Consider the following 13,797-nt stretch of genomic DNA (forward strand, 5'->3'; position numbering starts at 1 on the left):
AGAATGGAAGAGCAACAAATTCTGAAGTGGGCGTACTACACAGTCAGCTATCATGTGGGCCTTAAGGTGGTCTGTTTTTTGATGTCCTCCTTAAGTTTCTAGTCAGAGATCGATTCCAGTGACACTTGATCCACAAGGAGGCCATATCCTTTGATGAAACTATAGCAGGGGGAAATATTGAGAGAGGAGCTCAGCATTTTCTTTACTGACATTACTTTGCCAGTTATGAATCTTATTTATGAAGTAATGATTTACCACAATGGCTTGTCTATCTTGTCATCACAGCAGTCACTCGTCGCAACAAAATGTCTTATGTTTTACGATATCAAGCATATCATTAATGTGAACGGTGGAATAGATCAGTGATCTGTTTTCAGATCTCTGCGATTGAATTTTGAAGAGAACAAAAATAAGTATAAAGAAGAACAGGAGTACTTGTGGCACCTTAGAGACTAACAAATTTATTAGAGCATAAGCTTTCGTGGACTACAGCCCACTTCTTCGGATGCATATAGAATGGAACATATATTGAGGAGATATATATACACACATACAGAGAGCATAAACAGGGGGGAGTTGTCTTACCAACTCTGAGAGGCCAATTAATTAAGAGAAAAAAAACTTTTGAAGTGATAATCAAGCTAGCCCAGTACAGACAGTTTGATAATAAGTGTGAGAATACTTACAAGGGGAGATAGATTCAATGTTTGTAATGGCTCAGCCATTCCCAGTCCTTATTCAAACCGGAGTTGATTGTGTCTAGTTTGCATATCAATTCTAGCTCAGCAGTCTCTCCTTGGAGTCTGTTTTTGAAGTTTTTCTGTTGTAATATAGCCACCCGCAGGTCTGTCACTGAATGACCAGACAGGTTAAAGTGTTCTCCCACTGGTTTTTGAGTATTATGATTCCTGATGTCAGATTTGTGTCCATTAATTCTTTTGCGTAGAGACTGTCCGGTTTGGCCAATGTACATGGCAGAGGGGCATTGCTGGCACATGATGGCATATATCACATGTGCAGAAAAACTTCAAAAACAGACTCCAAGGAGAGACTGCTGAGCTAGAATTGATATGCAAACTAGACACAATCAACTCCGGTTTGAATAAGGACTGGGAATGGCTGAGCCATTACAAACATTGAATCTATCTCCCCTTGTAAGTATTCTCACACTTCTTATCAAACTGTCTGTACTGGGCTAGCTTGATTATCACTTCAAAAGTTTTTTTTCTCTTAATTAATTGGCCTCTCAGAGTTGGTAAGACAACTCCCACCTGTTTATGCTCTCTGTATGTGTGTATATATATCTCCTCAATATATGTTCCATTCTATATGCATCCGAAGAAGTGGGCTGTAGTCCACGAAAGCTTATGCTCTAATAAATTTGTTAGTCTCTAAGGTGCCACAAGTACTCCTGTTCTTTTTGCGGATACAGACGAACACGGCTGCTACTCTGAAAAATAAGTATGAAATCACATAGCCAGACAAGAGGAGACTTGAGGAGTTTGGCTTGCGTAGCCTAACAAAAAGAAGGATGAGTGGAGATATGATTGCTTCCTATAAATACATCAGAGGGATAAATACCCAGGAGGGACAGGAGTTATTTAAGTTAGGGGCCTATTTTGGCACAAGAACAAATGGATATAAACTGGCCAGCAATATGTTTAGGATTGAAATTAGATGATGGTTTCTAACCAGCAGAGGAGTGAAGAGCCTTCCCAGGGAAGTGATGGGAGGCAAAAAACTAACTTGTTTCAATTCTGAGCTTGATAAGTTTATGGAGAGGATGGTATGAAGAGATTGCCTACAACGATGTATGGTGCATATGTGACTGCTATTGGCAAATATCTGCAATGGCTGGAGATTGGATACTAGATGGGGAGAGCTCAGGTACTACCGATAAATTCTTTTCTAGGTGTCTGATTGGTGGTTCTCACCCACATGTTCAGGGTTTAACTGATTTCCATACTTGGGGTCAGATTGACAGAGGCCCTGGGGGGGTTTCACTTTCCTCTGTATCATGGTGTACAGGTCACTTGCTGGTTTGAACTAGAGTAAAAAGTGGATTTCTCTGTTACCTGAAAGATTTGAAGACTTCAGTAACTCAGCCAGAGGTTAGGGGCCTGCTACAGGAGTGGGTGGGTGAGGTTCTGTGGCCTGGAATGTGCAGGTCGTCCCTTCTGGTCTTAACACCTATCATATAGTATAGAATGCTGATATACTAGGCTTTCTCCCCACCATGCCCCAAATGAATACTTCAGGTAAAGTTTCAGTTTAACCAAAATATAGCAAGTTTTCAGAACAAAGCTTCTTCCAGGTGAATGAGTGGTTCCAATAAAACAAGAAAACATCTTCTCATGCCCCCCACTCTCCTCCCTGTCCCCGGGATTCCCAATTATCACTAAAACAAATCTGAATGTAAACCAAACCAGCTATGACTAGAAACAATCACCAAAATACTGTAATAAAGGCTGTTTTCATGGTGTTGCCAGAATGATCAGATACGAAACCACGAGAAAGTCTTGTGGGACAGCCAGCCTTTGTAAGACTTCCAGTCCTGATCTGCACAACAGAAAACGTAGGCTAGTTCTCTTAACTATCCAACCTTGAAGGTTCTTATCTGAAGTAAAGAGAATCTTTGAACATCTTGAGGTTTCCCCATCAAATTGTACCTCTTGGGTGAAACCCTGGTCCCACTAAAATCAACGGCAAAACTCCCACTGACTTCAGTCAGGGGCAGGATCTCACTCCTTATATCTTGTGCAATGGATAAAGGAGTCATTTATGTCATTTTGGATATTTTTGCTATTTTTAACACTTAACAAGGTTACAGTACATTAGCTAACTTTGATTAACTTCAGACCCACAGACACACTCCCCAAGGGTACCCAGAGTTATTAGGCACATCACCACCACTTCCTCTTGGTGTGGAGGAAGTCTTGTCTGTGCCTACTGTGGCTCCACGCCCGTAAATCACCAGTCTCTGGCAGCACAGGCAGTGCCTTCCAGGCCTCCACAGGCCTTGCTCTCTGGTGTGACATGCACGCACCAACCCCAAAGTCCTCAGCGCAGCCCCTGCAGTGTCCAGCCCATAGGCACCGACTTACTCAGATACTGGGGGTGCTTGACCCCCGCTCTGCCCCAGGTCTCGCCCCTTCCTCCAAGCCCCAACCCTGCTCCTGCTCTACCCAAACCTCCACCCCCATTCCTCCCCCACTCCCTTTCCCCTCCAGTGCCTCCTGCACACCACTGAACAGCTGATCCGTGGCGGGTGGGAGGCGCTGGGCGGGGAGCGGGAGGAGCTGATCCACAGGGCTGCCAGTGGGTGCTGAGCACCCACTATTTTTTTCCTGTGGGTGCTCCCACCCCAGAGCACCTATGGAGTCCGTGTCTATGGTCCAGCCCCTTATCGACTGAACGTGCACAGAATTACCTGGTCTGCTGTTCTCAAAGGAACAGTACACACCAACTTTTAAGATTCAACCCAGGATCACGACTTTGCTTAACACCACAGCACTTAGATGTATTTATAATGAAAACAGGAACACATTTATTATCAAGAGAGCATAGATTCAAGTGACCGTAAGGATATTGGAAACAAATTGTTACATATAAAATAAAATCATAACATGCTTTCTGGAGGCTTAACTGACAAGTTATCCTCTTGTTTAAAGCAGCTTAACTCACCCAATGTTCTTTCCAGCATTTTCAAACAAGTCTGGCTGAGATCCCGCTTTCATGAAGTAAACTTGCTGTCCATTTAATTCCTAGGTGAAGGATGACAAGGTGTTCTCTTTCTCTCTCAAATATACTAAAGTAAACCTTTGATGTGCACCTCAAGATCGGGTTCTCCACCTCTCTTCCCTCCCCAGTATTTTCTTCTTGTTACTTCTCTCTCTATGAAGTTTTCACAGTCCTTTATTAACATTCAATTCAGACTGGTGAGAGAATCCATTGTGAAATATATAATACTTAATTTACATTTAAACAGCCAGATAGATAAATCTTTCTTGTCTGACAGAAAAATCTGTTTGTCACCTTTGCTGGTGACCAGTCCCTTGACAGAGATTTCAGGAACAGAGTTTTCAGTGTAGACAACTACTTACACAGCATTTACACATGAATTTTGCGATGATACTGATGACCAGTGTGACCCTGGCTTTTATTTGAGACCTAACATGTCACTCTTTGGTGAACTCAGGAGATCCCTGTAATCCCCTTGCCAGTTAGGAGTAAGAGATTTTTGAGTCATACTCACTCAAACATTGTAGGTTTGAAAGTGAAATTAGATCTCAGCCAACAGTGGGTTGGATTCTGTCTAGGATAGACTGAAGAAAGAGGCAGAGAAAAATATGGTAGTGAGAGGAAGGCAGAAAAATTCTAATGAAGAAATAGAGCTTTAGCCCACCCTACTCATGGAAGATTGGGGTCAGTTCTAATGCTAGTCGGCAGCATGAGCTTCTTTATAACACCTGATCATGTACCAGAACCACTTTCTGTCTCTCACAGTGACAGCATCCCCTCTCCACAAAGACCTCTAAACCCTGTTACACAGACCAGACATTTTTAGAAATATTCCATTAGTATGCTATTAAGGGGCATCTGTATGGGTTCCTTTGTTTGGCTTTCTTGTGTCCTAAGAACAGTTCCACAGCATAATCATCTTGTTTTGTGACCTCAAAGTCTGCTTCTTGGTGAGTCTGCAAAGCCAGGCTGAGCCATGTATAATGGGCACAAGTGTGAGTTCAGTAGCAACAGAACCACATCTGTTCATCAATGGCAGATGGTACAAAGGTAATTCTCCTCTTGCCACTTACCAAATCAGTTTTCTCCCCAGCTAGGAAGCAACCCCTGCCCTGAACTCAGAATTACTTCCTGAGACAAGGGTCCATCCCACCATTTGGAAAAGGCCACACTTTCAGGGTCTGTCTGTGGAAATGCCAAGAAAAATTTAGCACAAGAACTCTTACAATCTGAAAAGCTCCATTTTCTATAATCAGAGGAGTAGCCGTGTTAGACTGTATTCACAAAAACAACGAGGAGTCAGGTGGCACCTTAAAGACTAACAGATTTATTTGGGCTTAAGCTTTTGTGGGTAAAAAACTTCTGAAGAAGTGGGGTTTTTTACCCACAAAAGCTTATGCCCATCAGACTTTTCATTGTTTTTATTTTCTATAATATTTTGCACAATCAGGGAAATACATTAAGGGTGCAATAATCATCTCCAAAAGAGGGTTTCTGATTACTTTGGACTTGTACACTAGAGTGTCTTTCCAATGGTCTTCTGTGACGTGTCTTCTAGAACTTTCCCAGGATCTCCCTTAGGGAGCAAGATACCTTTTGCTCTTGCCAATATGGCAAAGTAGTATGAGCATCTGTGGGATCTGTTGTCTTGCTCCCTTTTCTTCTTGGAATCTTGAGATTTTCAGGTTTCTGAGGATGATGCAAAGGCTAGAGAAGTCTCCAAAATTCCTCCTCCTATACTTGTGAATGCTTTAAGACTCCTTTTCATAACAGTATGCCTAGTTACTTTAGTCCCTTTCATTCTATAAGGACAATATTATGACTTTGATATTCATTTTGTTTTATTCTCTGAATGTCAGATGGGATTTTTAGTAGCTTTCTTGACTTTGGTGCAGAAAACAATTAAAGTGATCCAATATTTGTTAGTTAAAAATCAATTAGCTGGACTGAATTCAGAAAAGAATGCCCCCTAGTATAGCTTAAACCAAGGCAAAGAAAAGAAATTGTATTTTTATTATAGAAAGACCAGCAAAATTCATTACATTTCATAGGTCTCTTTGTCCCCCCCCCCAAAAAAAATTATAGCTATTTCAAAAGATAATATAGCTGAGATTTCTTGCTTACAGTGAATTTTGGTGATTAATACCATGGTCACAAAGGAAATCAATTTGTTGAACACAGGAATCACTCTCTCTGCATCGTTAAAAGAAAAAAAAAACTGAAAATATTTCCAAAAAATAAAATCCTGGCACTCTCCATTATTGATAAAGGCAATACTTTAAAGTCTGACTAGGATCATTCATCATGAGAAAGAAAATGTCCTAGTTATAATTGTGCCACCATCACATTCAGAATAATGACACTGAGCTGGCTTGGTGAAATAGAGCCAAAGTGCAACAGGGTCAATTAGGAAACTCAAATTCAAGAGAGATTAGGTTCTGATACCAAAGCCAATGACAATGTTTTATCTCAGGATAATGTGAAAAACGTGAGGGGGTCCTACTAAATGATCCAAATATATTGCTCATCTGAAAAACACCAAATTCCCCACCATATAGCTAGAAGCACTGTGCAGACTGACAGTAGCCCCAAATATGGGGGAAAAAAAAAAAAGAGTAAATTAGGGCTGGTCTACACTTGCAATTAAGGTTGTGCATGAATTTAAAGCACAACAATCATTCCTACATAACTCCATGTGTGGCACTCTTCTACAGAAATAGGAGTGCCTTGCTCCTGTTTAGCTTAATCCACTTTGCATTAAGATAAAGAGAAACAAGGCACTGTTACTTTAGAATAACTACTCAGGAATAATTTCATTTAGAGACAAGCCCCAAAGAAAGGCTGTGCTGTCTTTTGTTGATGTGCATTATGTCTGAATGTATATAGATTCATAAAACTAGCATTATAAAAGTAAGGTTCTGCCTGACTGGCCAAAATACTATCACACCAACACAAAGTCCAAGTAGCTGCAGTTTGCACTGGGGAGCTCCTTTGAGGCTTGAGATTGAGGAAGCAACTCTGAGATCAGGTCATTGTGTGATTGCTACTTCAATGTCAAGGCTGGAGTAGCCTCTGTGACTCCTCCATGCATGTGACAGGGTGGACAAAGGCTTGTGGATCCACACAGTGACAGACCAAACCAGCCTCAATCTGTCCCAGAATCACCACTGTGTAGAAGAAAGCAAGGACTCTCCATGGATTTGGGCTCCACGGTGCAAAGAGGTTGTCCACCCACTGTGTGGGCTCCCCCAAATCCTGCCCCACTACATGTAGAAGGGACATATCAGTTCTGCTGGCCAGCCACGAAGATTGATGTTTGTTATTCAGTTTGATCTCCGAGAAATCATTATGTTGAGCAGAGGAAAAATAAAATTAGTGAAAATATTTCCCTACTCTCTTCATAATTATAGATTTGGCATAGTAGAGATATCCCTCATAATAAAGTAAGGGGCATATACCATCTGTACTATGTCCTCTACAGAGTTCTCCATATCTATCAGTCATCAATTCTCTTGTCTGAAGCTTCATCCAGATGCTTCTCTTCTCATTCACACGTTCTCCGTTATGTCTAAAATTCTGTACGAGTTAGCCCACCAGATATGGAGCATGATTGATATTCAACATTTTCATCTCTCACTAACCTTGGGTCTACTCTGTAACATATGTATTGTGTATGGGGACAGATGGTTCAGGATATGCCATATACATAGTAAAGGACAAAAGAAAACATGTCCCACTAGGCCACTGACAGAGTAGGCCACTGGCTAGTCAGGATTATCTTTTAGAGATGCCTGAAACCCAGCCATCTACTTGGCTGGACCAGAATGAATCATGCCCTGACTTCAGTTTAGAAAAGATAAGCCTCTTGTGTGTGTGCGCGCAGTTCTCATTCCTTTAATCTCTAAACCCAACCCAATAGTGATATTGAGCATGCTGACCTACCGTATAATGTATGGTGTTGATACAGAAACCATGCCTGGTCAAACCACGTGGGCCATAATCTGCATGAAAACAGAAGTCAACAAGGACAGTTAAATCGTGATAGTTCTAGCAGAAGCCAGACAATTATTTGCTGAGTTTGCATGGGAAATATGAAGATTAGCAGGGCAGGCTAACACTACCACAGTTCCCAACTTCATCTTGTTGTGGGACAAAAACAAGGGAGAACACACACAGTTTTGGGACAGGACACTTCCTACATCAAAAGGTCAGATACAAATGACTCAGCTACATTTCTACCCAATCTTCTCTTAGTAACATGGAACTGAATATCTGTCCTGAGAAAAACTGGGCTAGTAAAATGTACCCCTCAATCACTGGACAGAGAGACAAGATAGACGAGCTCTGTGTAGCTCGAAAGCTTGTCTCTTTCACCAACAGAAGTTGGTCCAATAAAAGGTATTACCTCACCCACCTTGTTTCTCAAGCATCCAGGGACCAACACAGCTACAACAACACTGCAAACCCCAATTGATTATAGTATGAGTTCATCAGGCATAAGATGGGTTGGTCCAAGTCACTATTTGGATGGGAGGTTTCCAGAGTACACTAACATGCTGCAGGAAATAATCAACCAATATGACTGGATGGAACTATAGGACATTGTTTCTAGAGTTGCAGTCTTCCAACTGAGATGTTAAACTGAAGTCCTCTTTATAAGTATGTGTGTTAACCCAGAAAAATTACAAGCTGGGTAAATATATTCTATTTAAAGTTCCATCTGCAGTTTCAGTTGGATATGAAATAGTCCACTTAATTTACTGTCCTAAACTGTTGCAATGTGTTGCAGTGCACTGTTAAACTTTTATTGCATTTGAGTGATTTTAATTCAGTTGTGGGTGGAGTGATCCCTGCATAGTTTGTAAAGAGCTTTGGGATCCTTCTCTATATTAAACATACATACCACTGAGGATTCATAAATGAAATATTTTATGTCCCTGAAAGAGCATAACAGCCTTGCTAGACTGCAAGTAATAGGTCATCCACAAAGAGCAATGCAAGTACTCTATCAGTGTTATAACATCCTTTGAACCATAGGAGCAGTGTACATGGGTTGAGGGCAATATACATGGAGATCATGACCCAAGTTTGGTCCTTAGATATTATCTGCAATAATTATTGTCTGAAAAGGAAGCAGCATGAGTCTACTAAAGTGACTGAAATAATTTCTTGTACAAAATACACTTTTTACAAAATCCATTTTCAGGAAGCTTTAGATTTTTCTCTTGTGTGGAATGACCTGACAATTCACTCATGATTCTTTATTTGCTCTTCCAAATTGAGATTTATGTGGTGATCTCAAAATCCCAGAAATAAAGTGCCTGATTATCCTGTCAGCTGCATTCAAAGTGACTTTACCAATGACTAATGGGATAGTCAGGCCAAAGAAACTTTTGCTCATTTTGCTGAATTCTTTACATCCCACCTACGACAAACATTTCATTTTTATACATATTCAAGGATCTAACTTTAATAGACAATACAATAAAATTGCAAGGCCTGGTGCCCCTTCCTACTTAATTTTCCCATTTGTACCTTGTGCTAGATAAGATGTCAGGAGACTCAGTGCACTCTGACTAGTTCTCGCTCTCTGCTCTTCAAATCTTGGCCAAATTGCATGTCTGCTCAATGAGGAAGTCTACACTCTGGAACTCTTATTTTAGATTCTGCACTTGTCCATGAAGGAATGCAGATATGCAAGACAGATCCGTTCTGTGAGAGGGGACTTTTCTTCGACTGTGCTACCATCACCTGAATACACTAGGAGAAGTTAAAAGTAAAAGGAAAAGATTTAAATGAAAATTGCACTGATTTTTCAGTAACAGGTTTTTGCCTAATTTTTTCTTTATTATGGTACATCATGGATTATATAAATGAGAAAACTGAAATCTAGGAGAAAACTTTTCCACTAGCAATATGTTAGGTACACAAACTATTTGACCTATAATAACTGAATGACACATTACTCAGTTATGTTAGACACAGAAAGATGCATTTAATGAGCTCCCATTCATCTCACCCTCCTGTTTTTCTCTCTTGCTGTGCCAGCACTCCCAGTCCTTTCATCTCTCCCTTTAATTCCATGCTCACCAGTCATTGTCTTTCTTTCCTTAGCCATGATCTCCTGTTCCTCTGTCCACCCCCCCCCCTTTTTTTTTTTTTTTTTTTTTTTGAGTTCCATCCTCTTCTGTGACTCCCTGACCTCTTTTTTGTAGCTGGACATTTTAGTGTGTTCCTTCCCCTCACACAGGTTTGTACTGTCAACCCATTACTTGAATTTATCTGTCTCGTTACCATTCCAGTTTCACTGAAACTGCCACAGGAAGTATGGAAGAAAGAGATTAACACAGAAAAGGGTCCCCATTTGCTTGCCTTTTAATTTTTTTTCTTGTTTTCTTTAGAGTTGCATGATACAAACAACATGATGATAACCAATCAACTCAAAATAGAGAGCAGTTTCCTAGACACATCATCATAATGGTGGTTCAGAACTTGGAAGCTTTGCTATTTGTAGTGACAGAAGACTTCTTGGGCCAGTCCTATCAGACTAATACCTCTGAAAGTTAACTAAAGGATATTTTTGATTAACTGCTATATTAGAAATTTTCCCTCCTGCACAAACATGGCTTTAAGCGCACCAGAGTTTTCTGGATGCTCACAATTTATACTCAAACCTCCTGTGCTGTGTTTTTCAAAAATACTAGTCGACAGTTCAAATCAAAATTCAAAAATATTTCAAAGAACAGTATCAGCTACAAAGTATGCAGTCGTTAATCATTAGCCTAAAGAACAGGTGGGTGAGTGAGTGTACAGGTGCCAAATAAATACAACAATGAAACGTATTTTCATTAACATTCTTTGCCGGACAAGGCAAAACAGTAGCTTATAATGATAATAGGATCCTTATTATCTAGCTTCAACATGGTTCCAAAATATTTTGTGGAGGAGACATTTTAAAAGAGTGAATTTCTCAAAGGTGGGATTAAACTTTATTCTCAATTCTAAGGAATGGGCAGCAGCTACCTCTGCCAGATGAGGTCACAGATCAATCTTAAAACACCTCTGTCTGAGTATAAATACCACCACACAGCATGTCTAAGTAATGCGAACATGTCTGGCTGGCATAGCTACAATAACTAAGTTGATAAGGTACCAATCAGCTTATCCTCAACATTCTTTTCATGAAGAGGTCATTGCTCCTTTTGTTCCACAAAGTGCAACAATGCTAACACATTCCACAAGCTTCTTAATCAAACAATATTAACAACAGCATTTACGTCACAGTTTCGGTAGCTTACGTTCTTTGAAGTGGCACCCCACAAAACAAGTTTTTGTTGAAAAATGGTGCCTACAAAATAGTTTCTGTGCCATATCAGTTGATCAATTTATTATGGAGACTTCCAGGTTCAAACTTACTTTCCATTGTAAGCATGATTGGGGGTTCTTTTAAATTTAAGTGTGAATTAAAAAAAAACCACAAAAAAAACACATTTTATTTTTAGCCATAAGTAACTGTCATCAGTCTTACCTGTAGCTTAACTAATTTCTGTGTGTCTTTGAACAGAGCTAGACACAATACAGGCACTGTGAAATTGGATGTTTAAAAAGAAAATTGCAGCCAAATCCTTCTATTTTACATATAGTTTGCAATCTGGAACATTCACAACAGAAACAATTTGATTGGCACTTTAAATAAAAGGGCTCTGCACTTGTATTTGGTATAAATGTAACAGGTCCAAACGTGTCTATTTTTTAAAAAAATAAACAAATTGAAAATATTGGGACTTTCTTCTTTAGCCTCAAATATGATTTGAATAAGGCTAGATTCCTATCAGGAGAAGCACTACAAGGAAAGCAATCTCATTGTTTCCAGCATGAACATGAACAAAATACTGAAGTATCCCAGTATTTGGCTTGATGAAATGGCAATGATTAGACTGTTCAGCACCATTTCTTAGAGGTGGCTACAGACGAAGTATAGTGTAGGAGCAATAGAGAAGATAGTGTATGTGCATGAGTGAGGGAAGAAAACACATACTAAAACCTCAATATATTCAAGATTTAGAAGCCCAAGCCAGTGACATTGTTTCCATAGTAACTAAAGTACTTCAAAGCAGGGGAAAAGCAAGTGAGATCTTAAGGATGGAACCAGAGGCAGATTCAAATACAACATATACCAGTCTGAGGGTCAGGGCCCCAGGATGAGAGATTTGCATAATATATCGGTCCGTAGATCCAGGAGCCTCACTGCTTAAGGATTTTAGGTCCAGTAAGGCTCTGCTACCCACCAAAACTATGGATCAAAAGGGAGCGAAACACAGAAACACAGAGTTGACAAAGCAACTCTATGGCAAAGTCACAATTTATATGAACCTAATTCTTCCCAGTCTGTAAAATGGAGTTAGCGATATTTATCAACCTATCACTCAGGGGAATTGTGCAATTAAACCAATTAATGTCTATAAATCAGTAATAGATCTTCAGACAGAAAGTGCAATGTATTTTTCTTAATTAATTGTGCTTAATATAGTATTTAAATATTATGTCAATAAATAACTGTTCAAGTCCAAAGAACATTTTAGCTGACGTTTATGTTTCACCGAGGATGAGTTTTTAAAAATTCCTCTCCAGAATATTTCCTGCCAGGGCTTTATGAAAAAAACGACCTTATAAGTTTATACTGTGCCACCTGCATAACATTATGGACAGGGTGTAAAATATGATTTTTGGTCTTTACGAGTATCTGTTCCCCTGCAGGAGGTGGAAAGAAGGAGATGGAAGAGTACAGAAGTCACTAGCAATTTGTAGGAAAGGTCAGTGTCACCTTCTGCCGGCTGCATGAGGCAGCCGATTCCCTATCTACACATCCCATCACTGGGGCATGCAGCCACTAAAAAATCCATGACCAAAGGACATACAGGCCTTGGCTTGAAGTCAAACTGGCCTTACAGAGGAACACATTACATCAGGTGACTGTTTTAAAGGTAAGCTGTAATGTACCAGGTAAGGTAATTTCTTCATCTTGGACAGAAAATTAGATAAAGGTCAATGGTTAAAGGTTTATCAGATGACCTTTAGTAGCAAGTGATATGCTGCTTTTAAAAGCAGTGAGATTTGAGTCACAAAATTCAAACCCAGTTGTGAATTCCCATCAAGGTATTCACAGAAAGGATTTTAGTGTGGCCTACCTTTACTCTAAGCACTTATAATCAAAGTTTTCAACACTGAACACAAAACAGCACACGGAGGTCAGACTAAATGATCACAATGGTCCCTTTTGGTCTTATGATGTGTGAGTCTAACTTGAAAGACTACTGCAAGAAAACATTTGTAAACCAAAAGAGTAGAAAAATTATATTTTAAAAACAATATCATCCCAGCATCTGGAACACATTGCTTGCCAGTAGAACTCACTTTTTAAAGACAATGATCATGCTGTATTACTACAATTGGATACTTATCGCTAAATATATATATTAACTGATGTTGTATTAGGTTTGTATAACATACCAGAGAAGTACATTGGTCCATCTAGCCTGGTATCCTGAATTGACAAGTAGGATATCCTGTCCTTCATGAGAACTACGAGCAATTGCTGTAGGCTTTGCATGAAAATGAATATCCCTATAAATTTTCAACCTACCATAGAAGCATAGCCATAAGTTTTCTCTTATGCATGTGTATATGTATCATGTGTGTGTGTGTGTACACACACCCCTCTATTAAACAATTGGCCTCAAATGATTTTCTGTGACACTGAATGGTGAAATCCACAGATCAACTATTTGTTTAATAAAATACTTCACTAATTCATTTTTTCCCCATTTTAAATGTGTTGATTTTATAGTTTCCTTTACTGGGATCTTCCTCCCCATGTAATATGGTGCAAGTGCATTTCATTTTACTAGAACTGAAACTTGTAAGTTTTCCAAGTAAGCACTCAAGTTAATTATGGCAGCGATACTAGAGCTTATAGCAGGCTTTATTCTACACAATGAAATGTTAAAAGGATTTGGAAAAATGTAAATGTTTCTGAGCTAACAGCATGCAGAGTAC

General features: G+C 39.6%; 1 long non-coding RNA gene across 2 annotated transcripts in view; it reads left to right on the forward strand.

Moving 5' to 3' along the window:
- Nucleotides 1-13,797, forward strand: part of LOC101933004 (uncharacterized) — a 46,261-nt gene that overhangs the window by 13,287 nt on the left and 19,177 nt on the right. For both annotated transcript variants that reach the window (XR_010601852.1, XR_254824.3), the window contains exon 2: nucleotides 12,499-12,725. This is a non-coding gene — a long non-coding RNA (uncharacterized LOC101933004). The remainder of the gene's footprint in view (nucleotides 1-12,498; nucleotides 12,726-13,797) is intronic.

Source organism: Chrysemys picta, chromosome 5, assembly GCF_011386835.1.
Source record: "Chrysemys picta bellii isolate R12L10 chromosome 5, ASM1138683v2, whole genome shotgun sequence".
Classification (NCBI taxonomy): Eukaryota; Metazoa; Chordata; order Testudines; family Emydidae; genus Chrysemys; species Chrysemys picta.